Source organism: Eumetopias jubatus, unplaced genomic scaffold, assembly GCF_037043125.1.
Source record: "Eumetopias jubatus isolate StellerSeaLion01/CBP00866 unplaced genomic scaffold, mEumJub1_p1.0 scaffold_11, whole genome shotgun sequence".
NCBI classification, from domain to species: domain Eukaryota; kingdom Metazoa; phylum Chordata; class Mammalia; order Carnivora; family Otariidae; genus Eumetopias; species Eumetopias jubatus.
The window spans coordinates 83,082,982-83,108,489 of record NW_028274817.1 but is presented as its reverse complement, the minus strand read 5'-3'; the positions used below and the strand labels follow the sequence as shown (position 1 = coordinate 83,108,489).

At 41.4% G+C, this 25,508-nt stretch overlaps 1 pseudogene; it reads right to left on the bottom strand.

The window, feature by feature from the left end:
• Positions 1 to 2,390: 2,390 nt before the first annotated feature.
• LOC114203496 (prohibitin-2-like) lies at positions 2,391 to 25,169 on the bottom strand (annotated as a pseudogene).
• Positions 25,170 to 25,508: the final 339 nt, after the last annotated feature.

The window sequence follows — 25,508 nt, the reverse complement described above, 5'->3', positions numbered from 1 at the left end:
CACAACCCTGAGATCATGACCTGAGCTGAAATCAAGAGTTGGATACTTAACCGACTGAGCCACCCAGGCACCCCTCTCTTGCTGTTTTGAAAATTGTCTCTTCATCTTTAATCCTTGGCATTTTAATTATTATGTTTTTTGGTGTGGACCTCCTTGGGGTCATCTTGTTTGGAACTCTCCGTGCCTCTTGAAGCTGGATGTCTGTTTCCTTCCCCAGGGTAGGGAATTTTTCACCTGTTCTTTCTTCAAATTGGTTTTTTATCCCTTTCTATCTCTCTTCTCCTTCTGGGATTCCTAAAATGCAAATATTTGTTCATTTGATGTTGTCTGAAAGATCCCTTACCTATCCTCATTTTTTTAAGTTCTTTTTTTTCCTTTGCTGTTCAGCTTGGGTGCTTTCCATTCCACTTCCAGACTGCTGATCTGTTCTTCTGCATCCTCTGATCTACTGTTGATTCTCTCTAGTGCATTTTTCATTTTGGTTATTGTCTTTTTCAACCCTGATTGGTTCTTTTTTTAATTTTCTATCTCTTTTTTTAAAAGATTTTATTTATTTATTTGACAGAGAGAGAGTGAGAGAGCACAAGCAGAGGGAGCAGCAGCGGGAGGGGGAGAGCAAGAAGCAGTCTCCCCGCCGAGCAGGGAGCCTGGTGCGGGGCCCCAGCCCAGGACGCTGGGATCATGACCTGAGCCGAAGGTAGACACTTAACCGACTGAGCCACCCAGGCGCCCCGATATATTTTCTGTCTCTTTGTTGAAGGTCTCACTAAGTTCATCCACTCTTCTCTGCAGCCTGGTGAACATCTTTATGGCCATGACTTTGAACTCGTTACCAGGTAGATTGGTTATCTCTGTTTCATTTAGTTCTTTTTCTGAGGTTTTGTTTTGTTCTTTCTTTTGGATCCTGTTCCTTTGTCTCCTCATTTGGCTTGACTTTCTGTGTTTGTTTCTATGAATTAGGTAGAACAGCCACTTCTCCTAACCTTGCAAGAATGGCCTTGTGTACGGTCATCCCCTGTGTAGACTGTGTGTGCCTGGTGACTTTGGCTGGATAGCTGGAGCTGTGGCTGGTGTGGGCTGGGATCCGGGGGCAGTCTGTGCTGGGGCTGTCCTGGTGGGATTGCTCGAGCTGAAATGGGCATGGGCTAGGTGGCCCTGGGGCAGGACAGTTGCAGCTGAAGTGGGAGCAGGTGGTGGTCTGCCGGTGCTCAGCACAGTGGATGCCCTCACTGCATGGCGGGAACTGAGGTGGGGCATGAGCTGGTGTGTCCTGGTGGTGTCACTAGAGCCAAAGCAGACATGAGCCAGGAGGTCCCACAGTGCTCTGTGCCAGGAGTGCCCTAGCAAGTCATCTGGGGCTGAAGTGGTGTGGGCCTGGTGAGTTCTGGGTTGCTTTGCCCCTATGTCAGCCGGAGTTGTAGTGAGTGTTGAGCAGGGGTGTTCCACTGTGCAGTGTGCTGGGGCTGCCTTGATGGGACTTCTTGGGCTTGTATGGGCTTGGGCTTGGGCTAGGGCCTGGGGCTCACTGAGGTGGTAGGCCAGCTATGGTGCCTGGCCCCTGCTCCCATCCAGGCTATCAAGGTGGTGGGGCAATGTAAACCATGGCACTTGCCAGGCCCTGCGACCCAGAGAGAGTTCTAGTAGCTCCCCTGCCATTTGGTGGAGTTCTGAGGCAGGATCCTTTATATTCTAGTTGTTCTTTTAAGCCACAGCTTTTTTCCTGTGCCCCAGGGCAGATGAATCTGCTCACGGTCCCTTGGTACTGTCTCTCCCCACTGTAGTTTGCAGCATCGGGGGTGGGATTCCCTTACTGTGTCTCCAACTCAATGTTCTCTATGTGGTCTCTCTATCTTTTGTTGTGCAGAAGTTGTTCAGTCAGCTCTCTGTTCTTCTTTGGGAGGAATTGCTGTATAAGTAGGTATGGATTTGCTATGTCCATGCAGGAGGTTAAGTTCAGGCTCTTCCTACATTGCCTTCTTGGGGCAGAACCCTTTGGAATTTTCTACATAAGAGAATCATGTCATCTGCAAACAATGACAGTTTTATTTCTTCCTTCCCAATCTGTATACCTTTTATTATTTCTTTTTATTGAGAATTCCTGGGATGGTGGTTATCACCCCCAACCTGGAAGGAGGAACCAATACTATACAAAATCACTCAGAAATCGTACTGTCCCAACACCCCTGGCCAACACCGAGAAGAGGAAAGCCATTCCCTTGAAAATTGGCCAGTCTGTGTTCATCCAGGAAGGGCTGGGAGAACAGACACAGAGGGGACTATGACATGATACCAGGGGCAGGATGGGGGTCTGTTGGACCCCACACTGGCTCCTCAAAAGCCAAGGGAGAAGCAGATTCACTTTTTCTCTGGGGGAGGGGAGTTCTTCATCACTAGGCCCATTTCTTACCCTTGCTAAGGCTGTCAGTTTTCAAAGTGAAAATTTCATCCTGTACATTGAGCACAAGGTTTTCAGCAGTGAGACAGACACAATTCTGTGATGTGGCAGTCGTCTTGGAGATGTTCCGGGCTGCCTGGATCTTGCCCAGTTTGATGTAGCCAGGGTTCTTGCTCAGGGCTTCTCCAAGCATCCTGGTGGCCTTGGCCTCACCTTTAGCCTACACAGTCTTCTGCTGCTGTTCCTGCTTTGCTTTTTCCACCTGAAACTGGGCTCCCTGGGCCTCCTGCTGAGCTACTTGTTTGCCTCCCATAGCAGCTGTGTACTCCCTTGGCTAAAGCTCAGCTCTGTCATGACTGCATCATCCAGGATAAGGCTGAATTCCTTGGCCCTCACTGTCAGCTCCCATGAGATCAACAAGGATATCTGGGCCCGCTGGGTAATCAGCTGCAAGGTGTTGAACTTGGCCACACCTCCCTTGAGCACCTCCTTGACAGTTGATGGCAGTCCTCACTCCTCCTAGTCTAGCCCTGGGCACTGGTACATGCTGGGACGCTGCATGGCATTGGGTTGAGACAGCACTCACAGATGCTTACCATCTGCAGGTCTTTGGTGCCTGTGGGAGAGGAAATTTTTTAGGGTCTGGCCGGAATGTCCTAGGTGATGGGGTACTGGAAATCAGGGGATCCTAAGGTGAAGGCCCTCATCCGATTAGAGAAATTGGCTCTGTGCCCACCTTCTATGGTGAAACAGACTCATGGATGCCGTAGGCCATGGCGCCGGCCCCAAGCAGCAACTTCAGCACCTTGCCCGTGTCCCTCTATGTCTCTCAAGCTCTGGGCCACGTCTGATCCTGAGGCCAGTGACCCCAAAGGTGAGAAGGGGGTGCCGGCCTGCCTCTACCCCACTCCAGTTTAGAGATTGCACCCTTCACATGTGGATCCAGGGCCCAAGGTCCTCATAGGAGAAAGGACACCAGAGGTGCCCCAATCTGTATACCTTTTCTTGTCTTGTGTTGTCTTCTTACATTAGCTAGGACGTTGCTGTTGAGGAGGATTGGTGAGAAGGGACATCCTGTCCTTGTTCCTGACGTTAGTAGAAAAGCATCTAGTTAATCACTAAGAAGTGTGATGTTATATGTACATTTTTTTTTAAAGATTTTATTTGTTTTTATTTGACAGAGGTAGAGAGAGAGAGCACAAGCAGGGGGAGCGGCAGGCAGAGGGAGAGGGAGAAGCAGGCTCCCTGCTCAGGAAGGAGCCCGACGTGAGGCTCCCTCCCAGGACCCTGGGATCATGACCTGAGCCGAAGGCAGCCGCTTAACCGACTGAGCCACCCAGGCGCCCCTATATGTACATTTTTATAGATGCTCTTTATTAAGCTGAGGAATTTCCCCAATATTCCTACTTTGCTGAGAGCTTTTATCTTGAATGGCTTTTGCATTTTTGTCAAATGTTTTTTATGCATTGAACGATATGACCGTATGATCATATACTGATGGGATGGATTACCTTAATTGATTTTTGCATGTTGAATCAGATTTATATACCTGGAATAAATCCCACTTGGCTGTGGTACATAATTCTTTTCATACATCATTGGATTTGGTAAAAATCTGTCAGATACTTTTGCATCTATGTCACGAGATATATCGGTCTGTAATTTTCCATTCTTGTAGTGTCTTTATCTAATTTGATCTTAGGGTAATGCTGGCCTCATAGAAGGAGTTAGGAAGTGTTCCCTCTGTTCCATCTATTGAGTTTTTTAAATTAAGATTTATTTATCTGAGAGAGAGAGAGAGAGAGAGAGAGAGCATGTGTGCACGCGAGAGCCGGGGGTGGGAGTGGTAAGGGGCAGAGGGAGAAGGAGAGAGAGAATTTTAAGCCGACTCCCCGCTGAGCACAGTGCCCGATGTGGGGCTCGGTGTCAGGACCCATGAAATCATGAACCTGAGCCGGAACCGAGAGTCGGATGCTTAACCCACTGAGCCACCTATAGGCACCCCATCTATTGAGTTTTTAATGTGCAGAATCATTCCTTTCATTTTTCAAGATTGCTGAATATTTTATTTTGAAATCATGCTGTCAGATTTCTGCTTTTTTAAAAATTTTATTTTATTGTGTCATGTAAATCACCATACATTACATCATTAGTTTTCGATGTAGTGTTCCATGATGCATTGTTTGCATATAACACCCAGTGCTCCGTTCAGTACGTGCCCCCTTTAATACCCATCATCAGGCTAACCCAACCCCCCCACCCCCCTCTAGAACCCTCAGTTTGTTTCTCAGAGTCCATAGTCTCTCATGGTTCGTCTCCCCCTCCGATTTCCCGCCTTCATTTTTCCCTTCCTGCTATTTTTTTTTAACATATAATGTATTATTTGTTTCAGAGGTACAGGTCTGCGATTCAACAGTCTCACACAATCCACAGCGCTCACCGTAGCACATACCCTCCCCAATGTCTATCACCCAGCCACCCCATCCCTCCCACCCCCCACCACTCCAGCAACACTCTGTTTCCTGAGATTAAGAATTCCTCATATCAGTGAGATCACATGATACATGTCTTTCTCTGATTGACTTATTTCGCTCAGCATAATACCCTCCAGTTCCATCCACATCGTTGCAATTGGCAAGATCTCATTCCTTTTGATGGCTGCGTAATATTCCATTGTATATAGATACACCACATCTTCTTTTATCCATTCATCTGTCGATGGCCATCTTGGCTCTTTCCATAGTTTGGCTATTGTGGACATTGCTGCTGGAAACATCGGGGTGCACATACCCCTTCGGATCCCTACATTTGTATCTTTGGGGTAAATACCCAGTAGTGCAATTGCTGGGTCGTATGGCAGCTCTATTTTCAACTTTTTGAGGAACCTCCGTACTGTTTTCCAGAGTGGCTGCACCATGTCATGTGTCTGCTTTAATTTTTTTATTATTTGTAATATAGCCACATATCCACACACGACAACATAAATGTGGTTATATATACATGCTCCCCTTTTTTAGGGCAGTCTACTACTTTCCTTACTTTGGGCTTGAATTTCCACCTCCTTCGTTTCTCAAAAGAAGCCCCTCATTAACTCATTTTAACAATCTAATGTGTATCCTTCTATATTTTTCTGCATTCTTATAATCCATTACAATAGAAATACACATGTATGCGTATGTAAACAAATACACGTTTTTTTTGTCGCTGCTACCAAAATAGTAGCATATTCATCATGCTTTTCTGTATCTTGTATGTTATATGTAACGATAACCTTGTGTAAATGTCTCCGAGTCAACCTGTATTGTTCTAATTCATTGTTTTAAATGGTTGTATAATATTTGTGGTGTGGGTATATTATAGTTTATTTACCCTTCTTGTTTTGATGAGCCTTTCATTTTGTTTCCAGTATTACTATAAACATCCTCAGACATATGACTTTATATACTTGTGCTTATATTTCTATGGAATAGATATCCAGGAGTTGGGTTACTGAGTACAAGGGGTGTGTGTGTGTGTGTGTGTGTGTGTGTGTGTGTGTGTGTGTGTGTGTAGTTTTAATACACGTTTTTACGAGTTTGGGCTCTTAAGTTCCAAAAGTCTTAAGACTTGAGATTTCCCCCCCAATGTATATGAATAACATTTTCCCTGCATCCTTACCAATAAATAGAATTATAACGCTTAATGTTTAACAATCTCATGTATGCAAACTAAAAATCTCATTATTTCTCTAATTTGCATTTATCTCACTCTCATAGAATTTTAGCTCCCTCTGCCCATATTTATTAATTTATTGGCAATTTAGATTGGCTACTCTGGGAATTCCTGATTCTTATCCTTTTCCCATTTTCTTTAAGTTAGGTTGTCTTTCTTCTAGTCAGTTTGTCAGACTGCTTTCTATATAGTTTGGATATTAAAGCCTCATCATCTTTATTAAAATATATTTCCTGATTTGTAGTTTGTTTGTGTATCAATGATATGTTTTGTCATTCAAAAAATTTTAATTTGTATATGTTAGTCTTTAATTTTTTTGAACCTTCAGAGTTTCCAGTGTAGGTGATTTTCTCTGACTCCTCTATGGTACATCTAGCTTCCTAGCTTTTCTTGCAACATTCATATTGTTTTTCCTATAGTTAACTCTAATTCATCTGGATTCTGTGATGTACTGTAGTGTACGTGCTATAAGATAGCAGTTCAATGTTATTAACAGTCAATTATATGTAAATTTAATTACCACCTTCATTTTAAATTAAATTATATGTACACATACGTAATTATATTGGCATTATAGCATATTGGTATCCACTAAGGCAGGTTCCCCTCACTATTCCTTTTCATAATAACCTTGCCTACTCTTGGTCATTTATTTTTCCAAATAAACTTTAGATTATTTTATGCAATTCCAAAATAAGAAATCCTGTGCATTCTAGTTAATATTGAATTAATTATATTCTAGTTTTATGATATCAATGAAATCTTCTCATCCAAGAACGTAGTTGGTCTTTCTAATTGCTCAGATTTTGTTTTCTGCCTTTCCAAGAGATTTTATGGTTTTCTTCATATAATTCTGCTTTACTTGTCAAGTTTATTTCTGAATATTTTGTGTTGTTTCACTCTAGTAAATGGAATGTTTTCCCAGTTCCTGCTTCCTTCCTCCTTAACTTCTGGTATTTAAGCTCTACTCGGAGCATCTTGTTTTAAATATTGTCAAAGGTTCCCACAAGTGGATTGATTTCGGAGATGGTGAAAAAGGTTAAATCACTCGATGATATGGTCCAGTTCTTACCTGGGGGAAACTAGGTAAGTTTATCCAACTATCTAAACATCCTCTGCTGTATGTCTTTCCTTTGTGTCTCCAGTTCCATTTCGTAATCTTCTGCACCCTGCTGTTTGCCCCAGGAGTTGACTTTGCCCTCTGGCTTCTGGATGAGCCTGTCCAGTGGGAAGCCCTGTCAGGTCAAAGGGTAGGAGAGTGATGTTGTGACATTTATGCCACTGAGCTCCCTCTCTGTAGGCTCATCATTGGCTGGCTACATCCCTCAGATGAAGGTGTCAGCTTCTGGATGGTGTCCCTCTATACTTAGGTCTCTTGAGCTTGGGATATATGTTAAAGTTCTTTCCCCTCACTCCTTCGGGCCTGGAGTTGCAAAATCACCCTGCAGTTACTAGCCTGGGGAGGCTGATTATCCTTTTTGTTTTTCTTATACCCCTGCCCGCACCTCATTAGTTCCTTTATTAAACTCTCCTGAAGTTACCCAATTTGAGTGTTATCTGTTTCCTGCTGTGACCCTGACTGATACATACTTGTAACTCCGTGTATTAGTTCCTCCTTCCTCCTAGGGCAGTCTAACTCTGGAGACTCAGAGTAACTTAGATGCACTAGATGGATAAAAGCTTTTGGGTGAACTTCAATACGTAGTTTGAGATGTCTAAGAGGAAACATACTAAGCAAGATCTGAGATGTTTGTCTAAATCTCCTTTCTAAACCAAGACTGTAAGGCTGTTAAGCTTACCTAGGAAAATTCTGTTGTCTAGACCGTACAGGACACTGCCCAGGCTCCATCATTTCTTTCACCTATGGTATTAACTCCCTTCTCTCTAGCAGACCGGAATGCACTCCCAAGGCTGAGTAGGATTCAGTTTTGCTTCTTTATTCTTGCTGCACTGCAGAAACACAAATAGTCTTGCTTTATTGTCTTCTCTCCCTCTTTTTAAAATTCTCGCAGGTTTCAAATCTTTTACATAGTTTCCCAAGTATTATAGCTATAGTAGGAAATTCTATACAAATTGAAATACAAATTGGTGTGCGTGTTGTGCAAAAAAGTAACAGTTCTCAAACTTTGATATCTATTCCAAGATTTGTTATTACTAGCCATGTGAGTGTGACGTTCTGTTTTTAGTCTCTGATTCCTGATTTATGAAACGGAATCCTCCTTCTTGGCTCACTGTGAAATATATGATAGTAAATGGGGAATTTTAAAACAGCATATCGTGTGTGTGTGTGTGTGTGTGTCTGTGTGCCCGCACACGCACACACGCCCAGTGTGGTGGCAGGGGCGGAATCCTGTTTTTCAGTTTGCTCATCCTGTCCTTTAATATGATGGCAAATGGGCATTTGTTTGAATTTGGTAATCCTTTCTCCAGGATTTCAGACTGGCAATTGATTTATTCTCAATATAGAAAACAGTTGATACTTTTTAATTTTATTTTTATCATTTCAGTTGACAAACCCCAATGGACATAATAGAATCTTCTTTTTAACCAAAAAGTACCTGGGGCGCCTGGGTGGCTCAGTAGGTTAAGCGTCTGCCTTCAGCTCAGGTCATGATCTCAGGGTCCTGGGATCGAGCCCCGCATCAGGCTCCCTCCTCGGCGGTGAGTCTGCTTCTCCCTCTCCCTCTGTGATCCCTCTTGCTCTCACTCTCTCTCAGATAAATAAATAAAAATCTTAAAAGAAAAATAACCAAAAAGTACCTGAAGAGGCTAAACCCAAGTGGATTTTGTTGGCCGGAATTCCATGGGCCCTTCTTCAGGACCCTGCCTTTGAAGAAGTGAGTCGGTTCAGAGATATCCCAGGGAAACTCGGCGTGGGAAAGACTGGCACCCATTCCTTCCAGAGATTACAGTTTCAGAATAATGGCCGATGGACTGAGCCCCACAAGGGAAATGAACTATGAATTGTTTGAATGTGGCAGGAGCTCTGATGTGAGGGCAAACTCGGTGTCATCAGAGGAAAATCCTTATTTGTGATAAAGCCCCATTTTATGACTCATACAATCCTAGTTTTGAGCCCAATGCAGAATGTATAAGACACATGAAAGGTCTGCATACAGAGAAACCCTCTGAATGCAATGAACGTGGTAAACTTTCAGCAGTAGTTCACATCTTATTCGACATCAGAGCTCTCATATGGGGAGAGACCTTATAGTGTAATGAATATGAGAAAGCCTTCAGTCAGAGGTCATCTCTTAATGGGAAATTCATAGTGAGGAAAGCCTTATAAGTGTAATATATGTGGAATAGCATTTATTTGGAGCTCACATCTTATTCAGCATCAGGAAAGTCATAGTAGAGAAATACCATATGAGTGTAATGAATATGGAAAAGCTTTTGGCCAGAGTTCATACCTTATCGAACAAAACAGAATTTATAGTGGTGAAAAACCCTATTTGTGTAGCCCAAGTGGAAAAAGAAAACTAAGGTGGAGATCTGCTCTTAATGACCATTAGAATATCCATAATGGGGAAAAGTCCTATGAACGCAACCACATGTGATGAAGCCTTTGTGCGGCTATCTCACCTTGTTCACCTTCGTCAAATTCACAGTGAAGAGAACTCCTATGAATGCAGTGAGTGTGAAAAGGCCTTCAGTTGGAAATCTCATCTTGTTTGACATCAGAAAAGCCACAATGGAAAAAATTCTGTGACTGGGACAGGGAATAGGTTCCAATCAGAACCCAGGTTCTGTGGGTTAAGCAGTTTTTGGTCTCTAGAAACGTGTTGCTGTGGGCGGAATTAGAAAAATACAGTACTTAAACTAACACTGATCATAAAGAAGAAAAGACTATAAGAGTAATCATTACTTAGTGTTCAAGTGTAGACAAATGGAGATAAAACTTGAGTCTGATTTACAGGTTTATTAGGTTTCAGATAACCCGAAGCTGAGCCAGGCCCACAATAGACTGTAAAATTCTAATATGCTGATTTATAGATTTGTTAACAATTCCAATGCCATTCTGATTATCCCTTAATTTGGAGGCAGCGTGGCCTCCATCACATATCTTTCACTTACCACCACTGAAACCATGGGTATATCTGCTGACTCTCTGAGCATCAGTTTCCTTATCTGTCAAACAGGAATAACAACACCTATCAACCTTGGGAAGGTTAGCGAAGATTCTGTATATGAAAAATTTCTGGTATAATGTGTGGCACATACTACAGGTGCCGTAAATTATTACTAATTATCTAGCTTCTCTGATTTGTGCTTGCCATTCCAGTTCCATTAGAACCAGCACAGCCTGTTTTCTTTATCTTTATTGTGGGAGTGCTTACCTTATAGACCTCTTGTACAGTTGAGAGAGCCTGGGCTTATGCAGTCAGACATACCTGCTGCTTTCTAGCTCCGTGACCTTGGCAAGATACTTAATCTCTCTGAGCTTTACAGTTCTTAACTGTAAAAATGGTGATGGTAATGACTGCCTTGCAGAATCAGAGGGATGATTAGAATTACTACTTAGGGAGTACTTGGCACACAGTAGGCATGTCATAAATCATACCCATCATCATTCTCTACTACAGGTCTTTCTCCTTTAGAATAAATTCTTTACAGCTGTGAAACTGATTCTAGCTCTCACTTAAACTGGTGACTTTCTTATATCTCATTCTCACTCAAGAAAAGAGAACGTATCCTACAAGTAGGCTTTATAGCAAGCTTGTGAAGACTGGGATTCAGGGCTCTGCAATCTGGATTCCACCTTCCTGTATAGAGTATCTCCTATGTGCCAGGCCATTGACATAGATTATCTGCAGCTCTCACAACTCCGCCTCTTGGGCAAATTGAGGACTATTATCTCCATTTGACCAATAAGAATACTGAGGCTCCGAGAGGTTAAATAACTTTCTCAGGCACTTGAAGCCAGCGTTTGAACCCAACTTTGACTGTCACCAAGGGCTATGGTAATTATACCATACTACACTGGTAGCCATTTATTTTATTGAATGCCTGCTGTGCCCCCAGCACTGTGCTAATAAGACACACATGAATCATATTGGATTTTTAGAAATGAGATAATTGAGGCTCACAGAGGGCCATTTCCCCATAGTTACACAGTCGGTATTGTAATAATAAGTGCTATCATTTATTGAGGGCTTATTGCATGCCAGGCACTGTGGTAGATTCTTTACATAAATTATTGTATTTGCTTCCCAGAAGTAAGTTTGTGTAAATTTGTTTGCACTTTAAAAAGGGGACAACTGAGGTTCAGAGAGGGTGAAGTAACTGCCCTAAGATGACACAGTGACTAAGCAACAGAACTGGGATTTGGAGCCACTATTTTCTGTATTTTTTTCTTTCAAGATTTTATTTAGAGTCAAGTTAGTTAACACAGAGTGTAGTATTACTTTCAGGGGTAGAATTTAGTGATCCATCACCTGCATATAACACCCAGTGCTCATTACAACAAGTGCCCATCACCCATTTATTCCGCCCCCCCACCTACCTCCCTTCCGGCAACCCTCAGTTTGTTCCCTGTAGTTGAGTCTCTTATGCTTTGCCTCCCTCTCTGTTTTTATCTTATTTTCCCTTCCCTTCCCCTGTGTTCATCTGTTTTGTTTCTTAAGTTCCACATATGAGTCAAGTCATATGGTATTTGTCTTTCTCTGACTGATGTATTTTGCTTAGCATAATACCCTCTAGTTCCATCCACGTTGTTGCAAATGGCAAGATTTCATCCTTTTTGATGGCTGAATAATATTCCAGTGTGAGAGTGTGTGTGTGTGTGTGTGTGTGTGTGTGTGTGTGTGTGTGTATCTGTGTGTCTGTGTGTCTGTGTGTCTGTGTGTCTGTGTCTGTCTGTGTCTGTGTGCACGCACACGCCCAGTGTGGTGGCAGGGGCAGAATCCTGTTTTTCAGTTTGCTCATCCTGTCCTTTAATATGATGGCAAATGGGCATTTGTTTGAATTTGGTAATCCTTTCTCCAGGATTTCAGACTGGCAATTGATTTATTCTCAATATAGAAAACAGTTGATACTTTTTAATTTTATTTTTATCATTTCAGTTGACAAACCCCAATGGACATAATAGAATCTTCTTTTTAACCAAAAAGTACCTGGGGCGCATCACATCTTCTTCATCCATTCTTCAGTTGATGGACATCCCTGGGCTCTTTCCATATTTTGGCTATTGTTTATAGCAGCACTATCCACATTGGGGTGCCTGTGCCCCTACAAATCACTATTTTTGTACCTTTGGATAAATACCTAGTAGTGAAATTACTGGGTCATAGGGTAGTTCTATTTTTATCTTTTTGAGGAACCTCCATACTGTTTTCCAGAGTGACTGAACCAGTTTGCATTCCCACCAACAGTACAAGAGGGTTTCCCTTTCTCCACATCCTCGCCGACATCTGCCGTTTCCTGAGTTGTTACTTTTAGACATTCTGACAGGTGTGAGGTGGTATCTCATTGAGGTTTTGATTTGTATGACGAGTGATTTTGAGCATTTTTTTCATGTGTCTGTTAGCCTTTTTTTTTTTTTCTCTTCTTTGGAGAAATGTCTGTTCATATCTTCTGCCCATTTCTTAAATGGATTTTTTTTTTTTTTACTTTTTGTGTATTGAGTTTGATAAGATCTTTATAGATCTTGGATAGCAGCCCTTTATCCAGTATGTCATTGGCTAATATCTTCTCCCATTCAGTAGGCCACCTTTTAGTTTTGTTGATTATTTCCTTCGCTGTGCAGAAGCTTTTAATCCTGATGAAACCCCAAGAGTTCATTTTTGTTTTTGTTTCCCCTGCCTCCAGAGACATGTCTAGCAAGAAGTTACTGTCGCCACGGTCAAAGAGGTTGCTGCCTGTGTTCTCCTCAAGGGTTTTGATGGCTTCCTGTCTCACATTGAGGTCTTTCATCCATTTTGAGTTTATTATTGTGTATGGGTGTAAGAAAGTGGTACAGTTTCTTTCTTCAGCGTGTCGCTGTCCAGTTTTCCCAACACCATTTGTTGAAGAGACTGTCTTATTTTTCCATTGGATATTCCTTCCTGCTTTGTGGCAGATTAGTTGACCATAGAGTTGAGGGTCCATTTCTGGGTTCTCTGTTCTGTTCCGTTGATCTGTGTGTCTGTTTCCATGCCAGTACCATACTGTCTTGATGATTACAGCTTTGTAATACAGCTTGAAATCTGGACTTGTGATGCCTCCAGCTTTGGCTTTCTTTTTCAACATTCCTTTGGCTATTCGGGGTCTTTTCTGGCTCCATACAATTTTTATTTATTTATTTATCTTTCTTTAAAGATTTTTATTTATTTATTGAGAGAGAGAGAATGGTAGAGAGAGAGCATGAGGGGGAGGAAGGTCAGAGGGAGAAGCAGACTCCCTGCTGAGCAGGGAGCCCGATGTGGGACTCGATCCAGGGACCCCAGGATCATGACCTGAGCCGAAGGCAGTCGCTTAACCAACTGAGCCACCCAGGCACCCTCCATACAATTTTTAGAATTGATTGTTCTGGCTCTGAAAACTGTTGGTGTTATTCTATTAGGGATTGCATTGAATGTGTAGATTGCTTTGGGTAGTATAGACTTTTACTTTTTAACAATATCTGTTCTTATGATCCATGAGCATGGCATGTTTTTCCATTTCTTTGTGTCTTTTTCAATTTCTTTCATAAGTGTTCTATAGTTCTCAGAGTACAGATTTTTTACCTCGTTGGTTAGGTTTAAACCTAGGTATCTTATGGTTTTTGGTGCAATTGTAAATGGGATCGATTCCTTGATTTCTCTTTGTGCTTCATTGTTGGTGTATAGAAATGCAACTGACTTCTGTGTATTGATTTCATATCCTGTGACTTTGCTGAATTCCTGTATCAGTTCTAGCATGTGTTGGTGGAGGCTTTTTTCTTTCTTCTTCTTCTTTTTTTTTTCTTGAGGAGACTCTTAACTTAAATTCAACTAGCCAACACATAGTACATCATTAGTTTCAGATGTAGTGTTCAAGAATTCATCAGTAGCATATGACACCCAGTGCTCATCGCATCACGTGCCTACATTAGAGTTTCATGTGGTCTGCGAAGACTTACAGTTTGACTTCTTCCTTGCCAATTTGGATGCCTTTCATTTCTTTTTGTTGTCTGATTGCTGAGGCTAGGACTTTCAGTACTATGTTGGACAACAGTGGTGAGAGGTGACATCCCTGTCATGTTCCTGACCTTAGGGGAAATGGTCTCAGTTTGTCCCCATTGAGGATGGTATTAGCTGTGGGTCTTTTTGTATACGGTCTTTACAATATTGAGGTATGTTCTTTCTTTCTTCCTTTCTTTTTTAAGTTTTATTTATTTGTCAGAGAGAGAGCCAGCACAAGCAGGGAAAGCGGCAGGCAGAGGGAGAAACCTGCTCTCTGCTGAGCAGGGAGCCCGATGCGGGACTCGATCCCAGGACCCTGGGATCACGACCTGAGCCGAAGGCAGACGCTTAACTGACTGAGCCACCCAGGCGTCCCGAGGTATGTTCTTTCTATCCGTACTTTGTTGAGGGTTTTTATCAAGAAAGGATGCTGTACTTTGTCAAATGCTTTTCCTGCATCTGTCATGTGGTTCTTATCCTTTCTTTTATTAATGTGGGGTATCAAGTTGACTGATTTGTGGATATTGAAACCACCCCTGCAGCCCAGGATTAGTAGCCACTATTTTCTTTCTTTCTTTTTTTTTTTTTAATTTTATTAGGTTATGTTAGTCACCATACAATACATCATTAGTTTTTTATGTGGTGATCCACGATCCATTGTTTTCATATAACACCCAGTGCTCCATGCAGTACGTGCCCTCCTTAATACCCGTCACCGGGCTAACCAGTCCCCCCTCCCCCGACAAAACCCTGTTTGTTTCTCAGAGTCCATAGTCTCTCATGGTTCATCTCCCTCCGATTGCCCCCCCCTTCATTTTTCCCTTCCTTCTCCTAAGGTCCTCCACGCTATTCCTTATGTTCCACAAATAAGTGAAACCATGTGATAATTGACTTTCTCTGCTGGAGTTATTTCACTTAGCATAATCTCCTCCAGTCCCATCCATGTTGATGTAAAACTGGGACATTCATCCTTTCTGATGGCTGAGTAATATCCCATTGTCTATATGGGCCACATCTTCTTTATCCATTCGTCTGTTGAAGGGCATCTCGGCTCTTTCCAGATTTTGGCTATTGCGGACATTGCTGCTATGAACATTGGGGTGCATATGGCCCTTCTTTGCACTACATCTTTGTCCTTGGGGTCAATACCCAGGAGTGCAATTGCTGGGTCATAGGGTAGCTCTATTTTTTATTTTTTTGAGGCACCTCCACACTGTTTTCCAAAGTGGCTCTACCAACTTGCATTCCCACCAACAGTGTAAGAGGGTTCGCCTTTCTCCACAACCTCTCCAACATGTGTTGTTTCTTGCCCTGTCCATTTTTGCCATTCTAACTGGTGTAAGGTGGTATCTCAATGTGGTTTTGATTTGAATTTTCCTGATGGCTAATGATGATAAATATTTTTTCATGTGTCTGGTAGCCATTTGTATGTCTTCTTCGGAGAAGTGTCTTTTCATATCTTCTGCCCATTTTTTGACTTGATTATTTGTTTTTTGGGTGTTGAGATGGAGAAGTTCTTTTTAGATCTTGGATACCAGCCCTTTATCTGTAGTGTCATTTGCAAATTATCTTCTCCCATTCTGTGGGTTGCCTCTTTGTTTTGTTGACTGTTTCCTTTGCTGTGCAGAAGCTTTTTATCTTGATGAAGTCCCAAAAGTTCATTTTTGCTTTTGTTTCACTAGCTTTTGGAGATGTATCTTGAAAGAAGTTGCTGTGGCCGATATCAAAGAGGTTACTGCCTATGTTCTTCTCTAGGATTTTGATGGATTCCTGTCTCACATTGAGGTCTTTCATCCATTTTGAGTTTATCTTTGTGTATGGGGTTGGAGAGTGGTCCAGTTTCATTCTTCTGCATGTGGCTGTCCAATTTTCCCAGCACCATTTATTGAAGAGACTGTCTTTTTTCCATTGCATGTTTTTTCCTGCTTTGTCGAAGATTATTTGACCATAGAGTTGAGGGTCCATATCTGGGCTCTCTATTCTGTTCCATTGGTCTATCTGTCTGTTTTTGTGCCAGTACCCTGCTGTCTTGGTGATCACTGCTTTGTAATATAGCTTGAAATCGGGCAACGTGAAGCCCCCAGCTTTGTTTTTCTTTTTCAGTATTTCCTTGGCAATTCGGGGTCTTTTCTGATTCCCTACAAATTTTAGGATTGTTTGTTCCAGCACTTTGAAAAATGTCATTGGAATTTTGATTGGGATGGCATTGAAGGTATAGATTACTCTGGGTGGCATAGACATTTTAACAATGTTTATTCTTCCGATCCATGAGCATGGAATATTTTTCCATCTTTGTGTGTCTTCTTCAATTTCTTTCATGACTGTTCTGTAGTTCCTAGAGTATAGATCCTTACCTCTTTGGTTAGGTTTATTCTGATGTATCTTACGGTTTTTGGTGCTATTGTAAATGGAATCATTTCTCTAATTTCTCTTTCTACAGTTGCGTTGTTAGTGTATAAGAAAGCCACTGATTTCTGTGCATTGATTTTGTATCCTGCCCCATTACTGAATTGCTGTATGAGTTCTAGTAATTTGGGGGTAGAGTCTTTTGGGTTTTCCACATAAAGTATCATGTCATCTGTGAAAAGAGAGAGTTCGACTTCTTCTTTGCCAATTTGAATACCTTTTATTTCTTTGTAGCCACTGTTTTCTGAATTGGTGTCAGTGCTATTATCTTATACCAAAGTATCCCTCAACCTTATTTCCCATGGCTTCCCACCAAATTGCCCCTCTTGTGAATACAAGAGTTGTGGCGAACTAGAAGATAGCAGAGGCAAAGGTTGAAGGAAAGACTGAGCACATTACCTGGAATGATGGCCTCCATCGCGTACCTTTCACTTTCCACCTCTAAAACTGTGGATACGTCTGCTGACCTCTCTGAACATCAGTTTCCTGATCTGTCAAACAGGAATAACAACACCTTGTCAACATCGGGAAGATTAGATAAGGTCCTGTACCTGAAAAATTGCTTCTATAACGCATGGCAACATAGTAGATGTTCAAGTAGAACAAAATATGATATCCCAAATTCTCTCATTCCACAACCACAAAATTCACATTACGGGAACATCTAAAAATGGAAGAAATGAATATTAAATCATTTTTTATCATCACAGAACTGGACAAAAGCACTCCTTTGCTCTATAATAGTCCATGACTCCCCTTGCTGTCAGGATGGCCCAGACTTCTTAGCATGAATATAAAGTCCTCTAGGATATACTCCCTTCCTACGATTTCAGCCTTATCTGTCTTCAACCCCTACCCTTCCCAGTCGTTGCGCCCTATGATCCATGAATCCTACGGAATATCCCAGTTGTCTGAAAGCGTCATACTTTCTCTCATTTCTGGGCACTTTAAAAAAATGTTCTTCCCTATACTTTAAATGATTTTCACTGTACTAGTTTCTGTTTATCTTTCCATACAGGTCAGAAGCCATCTGCTCAAGAAGACTTCTGTAAGCCTCCTGATGAGCTGGCTGGGTTAAATGTTCCATCTCTGTGCTTTCCTAGTACTCAAAGTGTTGTATTGCCATCCTAATGCTCTCAATGTTCTCTTGGAATAATCTGTTTACTCAGCTATCTCTTCCATCTGTCTGAGCTCCTTGAGGGGACCAGATTTTGAAATCCACAGTGCCTGGAACACAGTAGTGCTGAATAAATGCTTATCCAGCATTTATTGCCAATGCAAGTAAGACTGTTTGATGAAGTGCAAGTTTTAGACAAAAGCTTTGCTTGTCATAAGGACACTTACCATGAGATCTAGCCTCTTAACAAATTTTAACTGTACGTTATTGGTGACTTTAGGTGCAATGTTGTATGGAAGATCTCTACAGTTTATTCACTTTACTTAACTGAAACTTTACGCCCGTGGATTAATAACTGCCTAATAATTAATAACTGCCTAGTTTCCCCTCCCCCTGAGTCCTTCCCTGTTAATTACCATTCCAATTTGATTTTATGAATTTAACTATCTTAGCTACCTCTTAGAAGCGGGATCACGCAGTACTTGTCTTTTTTTGGTCTGGCTTATTTCACTTAGCATACTATCCTCAGGGTTCATGCATATTGTCACATGTTGCAGAAGTTGCTTCATTTTTAAGGCTGAAAAGTAATCCACTGTACGTATACACCACGTGGCCTACCTTCATGGCCTACCTTTATTCTTTTGCATGTGGACTTCCAGGTTTTCCAACACCATTTGTTGAGGAGACTGTCCTTTTCCCATCGAATGACCTTGGCACCCTTGCTCAAAATCAACTGACCCCACGCACAAAGGTTTACTTCTGACTATTCTATTCCATTGGTCTGTGTGTCTGTCTTTATGCCAGAGCCACCCTCTTTTGATTACTGTACCTTTGCAGTAAGTTTGGATATTAGGAAGTGTGAATCCTCCACCTTTGTTCATTCTTTCCCAAACTGTTGGGGGTCCCTTGAGAGTCCATATGAACTGTAAGATGGATTTTTCTATATCTGCAAAAAAATGTCATTGGTATTCTGACAGGTACTGCATTAAATCTATAGAATGCTTTGGGTACTATTGACATCTTAACAGCATCAAGTCTTCCAATAAATGAACATTGTGTGTCTTTCCATTAATTGATGTCCTTTTAAAATTCCTTTCAGCATTTTCTTGTAGTTTTCTTTTTTTAAGATTTTATTTTTATTTATTTGAGAGAGAGTGAGTGAGCGAGCGAGAGAGCGAGAGAGAGCACGGGCTGGTTGGGGGGGTGGGCGGCGGGGAGAGAGGCAGAGGGAGAAGCAAACTGCCCGCTGAGCAAGGAGCCTGACGGGTGGCTCGACACCAGGACCCCAGGACCCCGGGTCCATGACCTGAGCCGAAGGCAGACGCTTATCCGACTGAGCCACCCAGGCAGGCGCCCCCCAGTTTTTTGTAGTTTTCAGCGTATAAAACTTTCACCTCGTGGGTTCAGTTTATTTGTAAGTATTTTATTCTTTCGATGCTATTGTTGTTGTCAAGTTTAGAGTTTTTGTAAATTCCAGTACTAATCCTTTTTAAGATGTGTGGTTTGAAAATATTTTCTCCAAGGATGTAGGTAGTCATTTCATCTTTTAGCACGTTCTTTCATTTCCAAAGTTGCTTAGGTTAACACTGTTTCCCTCACAACCTTCAGTGAAGTTTTTTTTTTTTTTTTTCCATGCATTTGAAATACGGTCAGAACTTTTTGTCACTTTCTGCATTCCGTTCTGATATTCCTGAAATTCTTTAATGATGTTCTAAAATTTTGGATACATTAAATTTCATCCTGTGTGCTCTAAGTCTCTATGGATTGTGACAACTGCATAGTGTTATGTAAACACCAATCAAACATCACACAGTCTTTGTCTGCTCAGGTTCCTATAACAAAATACCATATACTCGGTGGCTCAAACAACAGATATTTATTTCTCACAGTTCTGGAGGCTTAGAAGGCAAAGATCAGGATACCAGAACACCAGAGTGTTCTGCATGAGTACAGTCTTTCTGGCTTGAAGATGGCCTCCTTCTAGTTGTGTCCTCACTTGACAGAGTGAGAGAGAGCTTTGGGCATTTCCTTTTCTTACAAAGACAGTACTACTCTCATCATCATGGCCATACTCACATCCAAACCTAGTTAATGGCCACGTCCAAATACCATCACATTGGAGGTTAGAATTCACATATGACTTCTGAAGGCCGGGGTCACACAGGTTCAGTCCATAACACACCTCTATAGTACTTTCAAAGCTCCTTTACCTGTTCAAGTTCCCCTCCCACAACTCTTGCCAAGCACTGACCACTTCACTATCTCTAGTTTTGCCTGTTCCACAATTCCTTGTAATTGGATCACACAGAGAATACACACACACACACACACACACACACACACACACACACACACACACACACACACACGTAGCCATTTGAGACTGGCTTCTTTCAGTTATCAATAGGAATTTAGGATTCATCCATGTCTGTCAGTGGCTTGAAAGATCATTCCTTTCTTTTGCCAAATAGTATTCCATCGTGTGGATGCACCAAGATCATATTTTTTTGATGTAGTGTTCAATGATTCATTATTTGTGTATAACACCCAGTGCTCATTACAACACGTACCCTCCTTAATACCCTTCACCGGACTACCCCAGCACCAAGATCATTTATTCATCCATCTGTTGATGCACATCTTGGTTGCTCCCTGTTTCGCAATTATGAATAAAGGTGCTATAGACATTGGTGTGTAGGATTGTGTGCGGACTGACAATGTTGAGCTTTGCTGCCACCCTGTGATCCTGGAAAACAATGAAGGTTAAGAGATCTCCCCAGTCTGTGTTCTAGGAAAGTGCTTACTGCAAGGAGTCTTCCTTTGCCATATGACTCAGGTGAGATTCACAGGCGCCCCCTTGTTTGCTGTGACAAAACCAGACACGGTCCCTCCGAACTCCCATTCCTCAGCTCATAAATGATCAGCTGAGCTACTTGTGTTTACTGAACACCTGGAGCAAAATACTTGTTAATCAGACTCTGCTTAAGGTTCTGTCCTTTCCCTGGGTTCCTGAACTTTGACCCCCCAGCAGTCGGAGCCAGCGCACAGCCCTTCTGAGAGTAGGCTGGCTTCAGGGTGAAGCATTCCTTGATTCGCTGCCTGTTCACACCACCCTTTCATTCCATTCCTCCACCCTGGGTTCTCTGTGTCCTCTCTATAAAGGAAAGAGCCTTTCGGCCTAACTCTTGGGATGCTTGCTGATCTTATGGTCAGAGTATTCTCTCTGTTATAAGAGTGCCTCTCCCCATCCCTTTTCCTTACCACCATCCCTTGAAGAGTGTTCTCCTTATTAATTCTGGATTAGTTCTGGAGGCTGATTTTTATTTGACAGGAGATAAGTTTTTAAATCAGTTGGGCAAATACTTAAGGGTTTGATTATTGGCTCCTGTTACTGTAAGACTCTCTTTGACTTTGGTAAGAACCTATCAAACTGTCTTCTTAAGTTGCTGTGCGATTTAGAGCTCCAACCGTAAATGAACGACTGCTCCTCTTGTTCTGCATGCTCACCAGCAGTTGGTTTTGTCAGTTTTCCGGGTATTAGCCGTCTGAGTAATGTGTAGTGTTCTCTCATTATTACCGTAATTTGCATTCCCCACATCCCAAATGATCTTGATCATCTTTTCATATGCTCACTTGCCATTTGGATATTTTAATTGGTGAGGTGTCTGTTCAGATCTTTTGCCCATTTGTCATTGAGTTATTTGTTTATTAGTTGAGTTATATCAGTTCTTTTTTAAAAGATTTTATTTTATTTTATTCTGTTATGTTAGTCACCATACAATCCATCACTAGTTTTTGATGTAGCGATCCACGATTCATTGTTTGTGCATAACACCCAGTGCCCCATGCAGTACGTGCCCTCCTTATTACCCATCACTGGGCTAACCCAACCCCCACCCCCCTCCCCTCTAGAACCCTCAGTTTGTTTCTCAGAGTCCATAGTCTCTCATGGTTCATCTCTCCCTCCGATTTCCCCGCCTTCATTTTCCCCTTCCTTCTCCTAATGTCCTCCATGCTATTCCTTATGTTCCACAAAGAAGTGAAACCATGTGATAATTGACTTTCTCTGCTTGACTTATTTCACTTAGCATAATCTCCTCCAGTCCCATCCATGTTGATGCACAAGTTGGGTATTCATCCTTTCTGATGGCTGAGTAATATTCCATTGTCTATATGGACCACATCTTCTTTATCCGTTCATCTGTTGAAGGGCATCTCAGCTCTTTCCACAGTTTGGCTATTGTGGACATTGCTGCTCTGAACATTGGGTGCATATGGTCCTTCTTTTCACTACATCTGTGTCTTTGGGGTCAATACCCAGGAGTGCAATTGCTGGGTCATAGGGTAGCTCTATTTTTAAATTTTTGAGACACCTCCACACTGTTTTCCAAAGTGGCTGTACCAACTTGCATTCCCACCAACAGTGTAAGAGGGATCCCCTTTCTCCACAGCCTCTCTAACATTTGTTGTTTCTTGCCTTGTCAATTTTTGCCATTCTAACTGGTGGAAGGTGGTATCTTAGTGGGGTTTCGATTTGAATTTCCCTGATGGCTAATGACGATGAACATTTTTTCATGTGTCTGGTAGCCATTTGTATGTCTTCTTTGGAGAAGTGTCTGTTCGTGTCTTCTGCCCATTTTTTTGACTGGATTATTTGTTTTTTGGGTGTCGAGTTTGAGAAGTTCTTTATAGATCTTGGAAATCAGCCCTTTGTCTGTGGTGTCATTTGCAAATATCTTCTCCCATTCTGGGGGTTGCCTCTTTGTTTTGTTGACTGTTTCCTTTGCTGTGCAGAAGGTTTTTATCTTGATGAAGTCCCAAAAGTTCATTTTTTGCTTTTGTTTCGCTAGACTTTGGAGATGTTGGGTACAATTCCCTTTATCAGATATGAGTTGTAGCAAATATTTTTCTTCCAGTCTCTATTTGCCTTTCATTTCTTAACAGCCTCTCTTGCAGAGTGCAAGTTTTTTATTTTTAATAAAGTCCAACTCAGCTTTCTTTTTTTTCTTTTTCATGGATGCTACTTCTGGTGTTCTGTATAAAAGCTCAGCAGCAAACACAAAGTCATGTTGATTTTCTCCTACGTTTCCTCCCAGATGCTTTATATTTTGAACTTTAAATATAGACCCTTGGTCCATTTTGAGTTAATTTGTGTAAAAGTGTCAGGTCTGGGGCTCGGTTAAACTTTCTTGTCCTAGGACTCCAATTTTTTCCAGCACCATTTATTGAAAAGACTATTCTTTCTCCATCAAATGGTGCTTGTATCTTTGTCACGTTCAACTGAGTCGTATTTGTGCAGGTCTGTTACAGGTTTGCTGTTCTGATGCACTGAACTCTGTGTCTGTTCTTTGCCAATACCACACTGTCTTAATTATTACAGCTTTATAATAAGTCTTGAAATCAGATAATATGAGCCCTGGACCTTTGTTCTCCTTTTTCAGAGTTGTGAATTCTTCTTTTTCAGAGTTTTTCAGAATTATCTATTCTAGAGCCTTTGGTTTCCAATATAAGTTTTAGATCAGTATGTCAGTATTGTCACAGAGCTTGCTGCAATTTTGATGGGTATTCTGTTGTTTCTATGGATAAGTCTGGGAAGAATTGAAATTTTAACAAGTGCGAGTTTTCCAGTCCACGTATATGAAATATCTCTCTTTTTAGCTAGATTTTCTTTGATTTCTACATCATTGTTTGTGGTTTTCCACAAACAGATCCTGTATATATTTGTTATATTTATACCTAAGTACTTCATATATAGGGTTGCTATTGTAAAAGGTAGTTTGGGGGTGGGGGATGTTAGTTGGATACTAACCCTTTATCCAATTAAAAACTGTGCAGTAGACATGAACCCACATTTCTTCAAAGAAGACATACAGATGACCAACTGACACATGAAAAGATGCACAACATCACTCATCATCAGGGAAATGCAAATCAAAACCAAAATGAGCTATCACCTGTCAGAATGGCTAAAGCCCAAAACATAAACAACAAGTGTTGGTGAGGATGTAGAGGAAAAAGAACCCTCGTGCACTGTTGGTGGGCATGCAAACTGGGGCAGCCACTGAGGAAGGACAGTATGGAGGGTCCTCAAAAAATTAAAAATAGAACTATCATATGATCCGGTAATTGCACTACTGGGTATTTACCCAAAGAATACAAAAACACTAGGTCGAAGGGATATATGTACCCCTATGTTTATTGCAGCAGTATTTACCATAGCTAAATTATGGAAGCAGCCCAAATGTTCACTGATAGATGAATGGATAAAGATGTGTGTGTGTGTGTGTGTGTCTGTGTGTCTGTGTGTCTGTGCATGTGTATGTGTGTTTTATATAGAACACCAGAAGTAGAATCCCTGTATACACACACACGCGTGCGCGCACACACACACACACAAATATGTATACACACACAATGCAATATTGTTGAGCCCAAATGTTCAATAGACGAATGGATAAAGATGTGGTACACACACACACGCACACACACACACGAATATTATTCAGCCATATAAAAGAATGAAATCTTGCCATTTGCAACGACATGGATGGATCTAGAGAGTATAAGGCTAAGCAAAATAAGACAGTCAGAGAGAGACAAATACCATATGATTTCACTCATATGTGGAATCTAAGAAACAAAAGTGAACGGAAAACAAAAGAGACAAACCAAGAAACAGACTCTTAACTATAGAGAATAAGCAGATGGTTACCAGAAGAAGGGAGGTCAGGTGAAATAGGTGAAAGGGATTAAGAGTACACTTATTTTGATGAGCACTGAGTAATATATGGAATTGTTGAATCACTATCTTGTACCCTGAAACTAATATAACACTGTTTTTTGACTACACTGGAACTAGAAACACAAACAAACAAACAAACAAACAGTAACTGTGAGAGAAGACTCAGAAATGGACATGGTTGAAGACCTGATGCGAGTTAATCACTTTTTTAAAAAAGGTAATTTTAAAAAATATATCAAATTCTGATTGTTCAGTGTTCATATATAGATAGGTAAGCAATTGCCATGTGTATATTGTACCTTCTATTGTGGAGGCTGTACTAAACTCCCTTATTAATGCAGCAGTGTTTTGTAGATGCTTTGGTGTTCTCTACATAAATAACCGTGTCCTCTGCAAATAAAAATTGTTGTATTTCAACATTTCCAATCTGTACACCTTTTAATTCCTCTTTCCTTTCTTATGTAACAAGCTGGGATTCCATTACATGTTGAATAGGAGTGATGACAGCGGACATGTCTGGGGGGTGGGGAGCGTCTGACTGTCTTCCTTCAGCATGACGTTACCTGTAGGTTTTTCATAGATCTTTTTCATCAGGTTGGGAATGTTCCCCTCTATTCCTGGTTTACTGAGAGTTTTTAACATGAAGCCTGTTGAATTATCAATTGCTGTCTGCATCGCTAGATATGACCGTATGATTTTTGTTCTTTAGCCTGTTGATGAGGTGAACTATATCCGTTGATTTTCAAATGTTGAACTGGTCTTGTGTGCCTGAAAGATATCCCGTTTGGTCATGATATACAGTTCTTTTTATGCATTGTTGGATTCAATTTGCTGATATGTTGTTGAGGAATTTTATGACAGTGTTCATGAGAGATCATGGTGTGTAGTTTTCCTTTCTTGCAATGTCTTTGTCTGTCTTGCTATTAGGGGAAATGCAGACCTCAGAGAATGAGTTAGGAAGTGTTCCCCGGCTTCTGTTTTCTGGAAGAGATGGTGGCAAATTGGAATCATTTT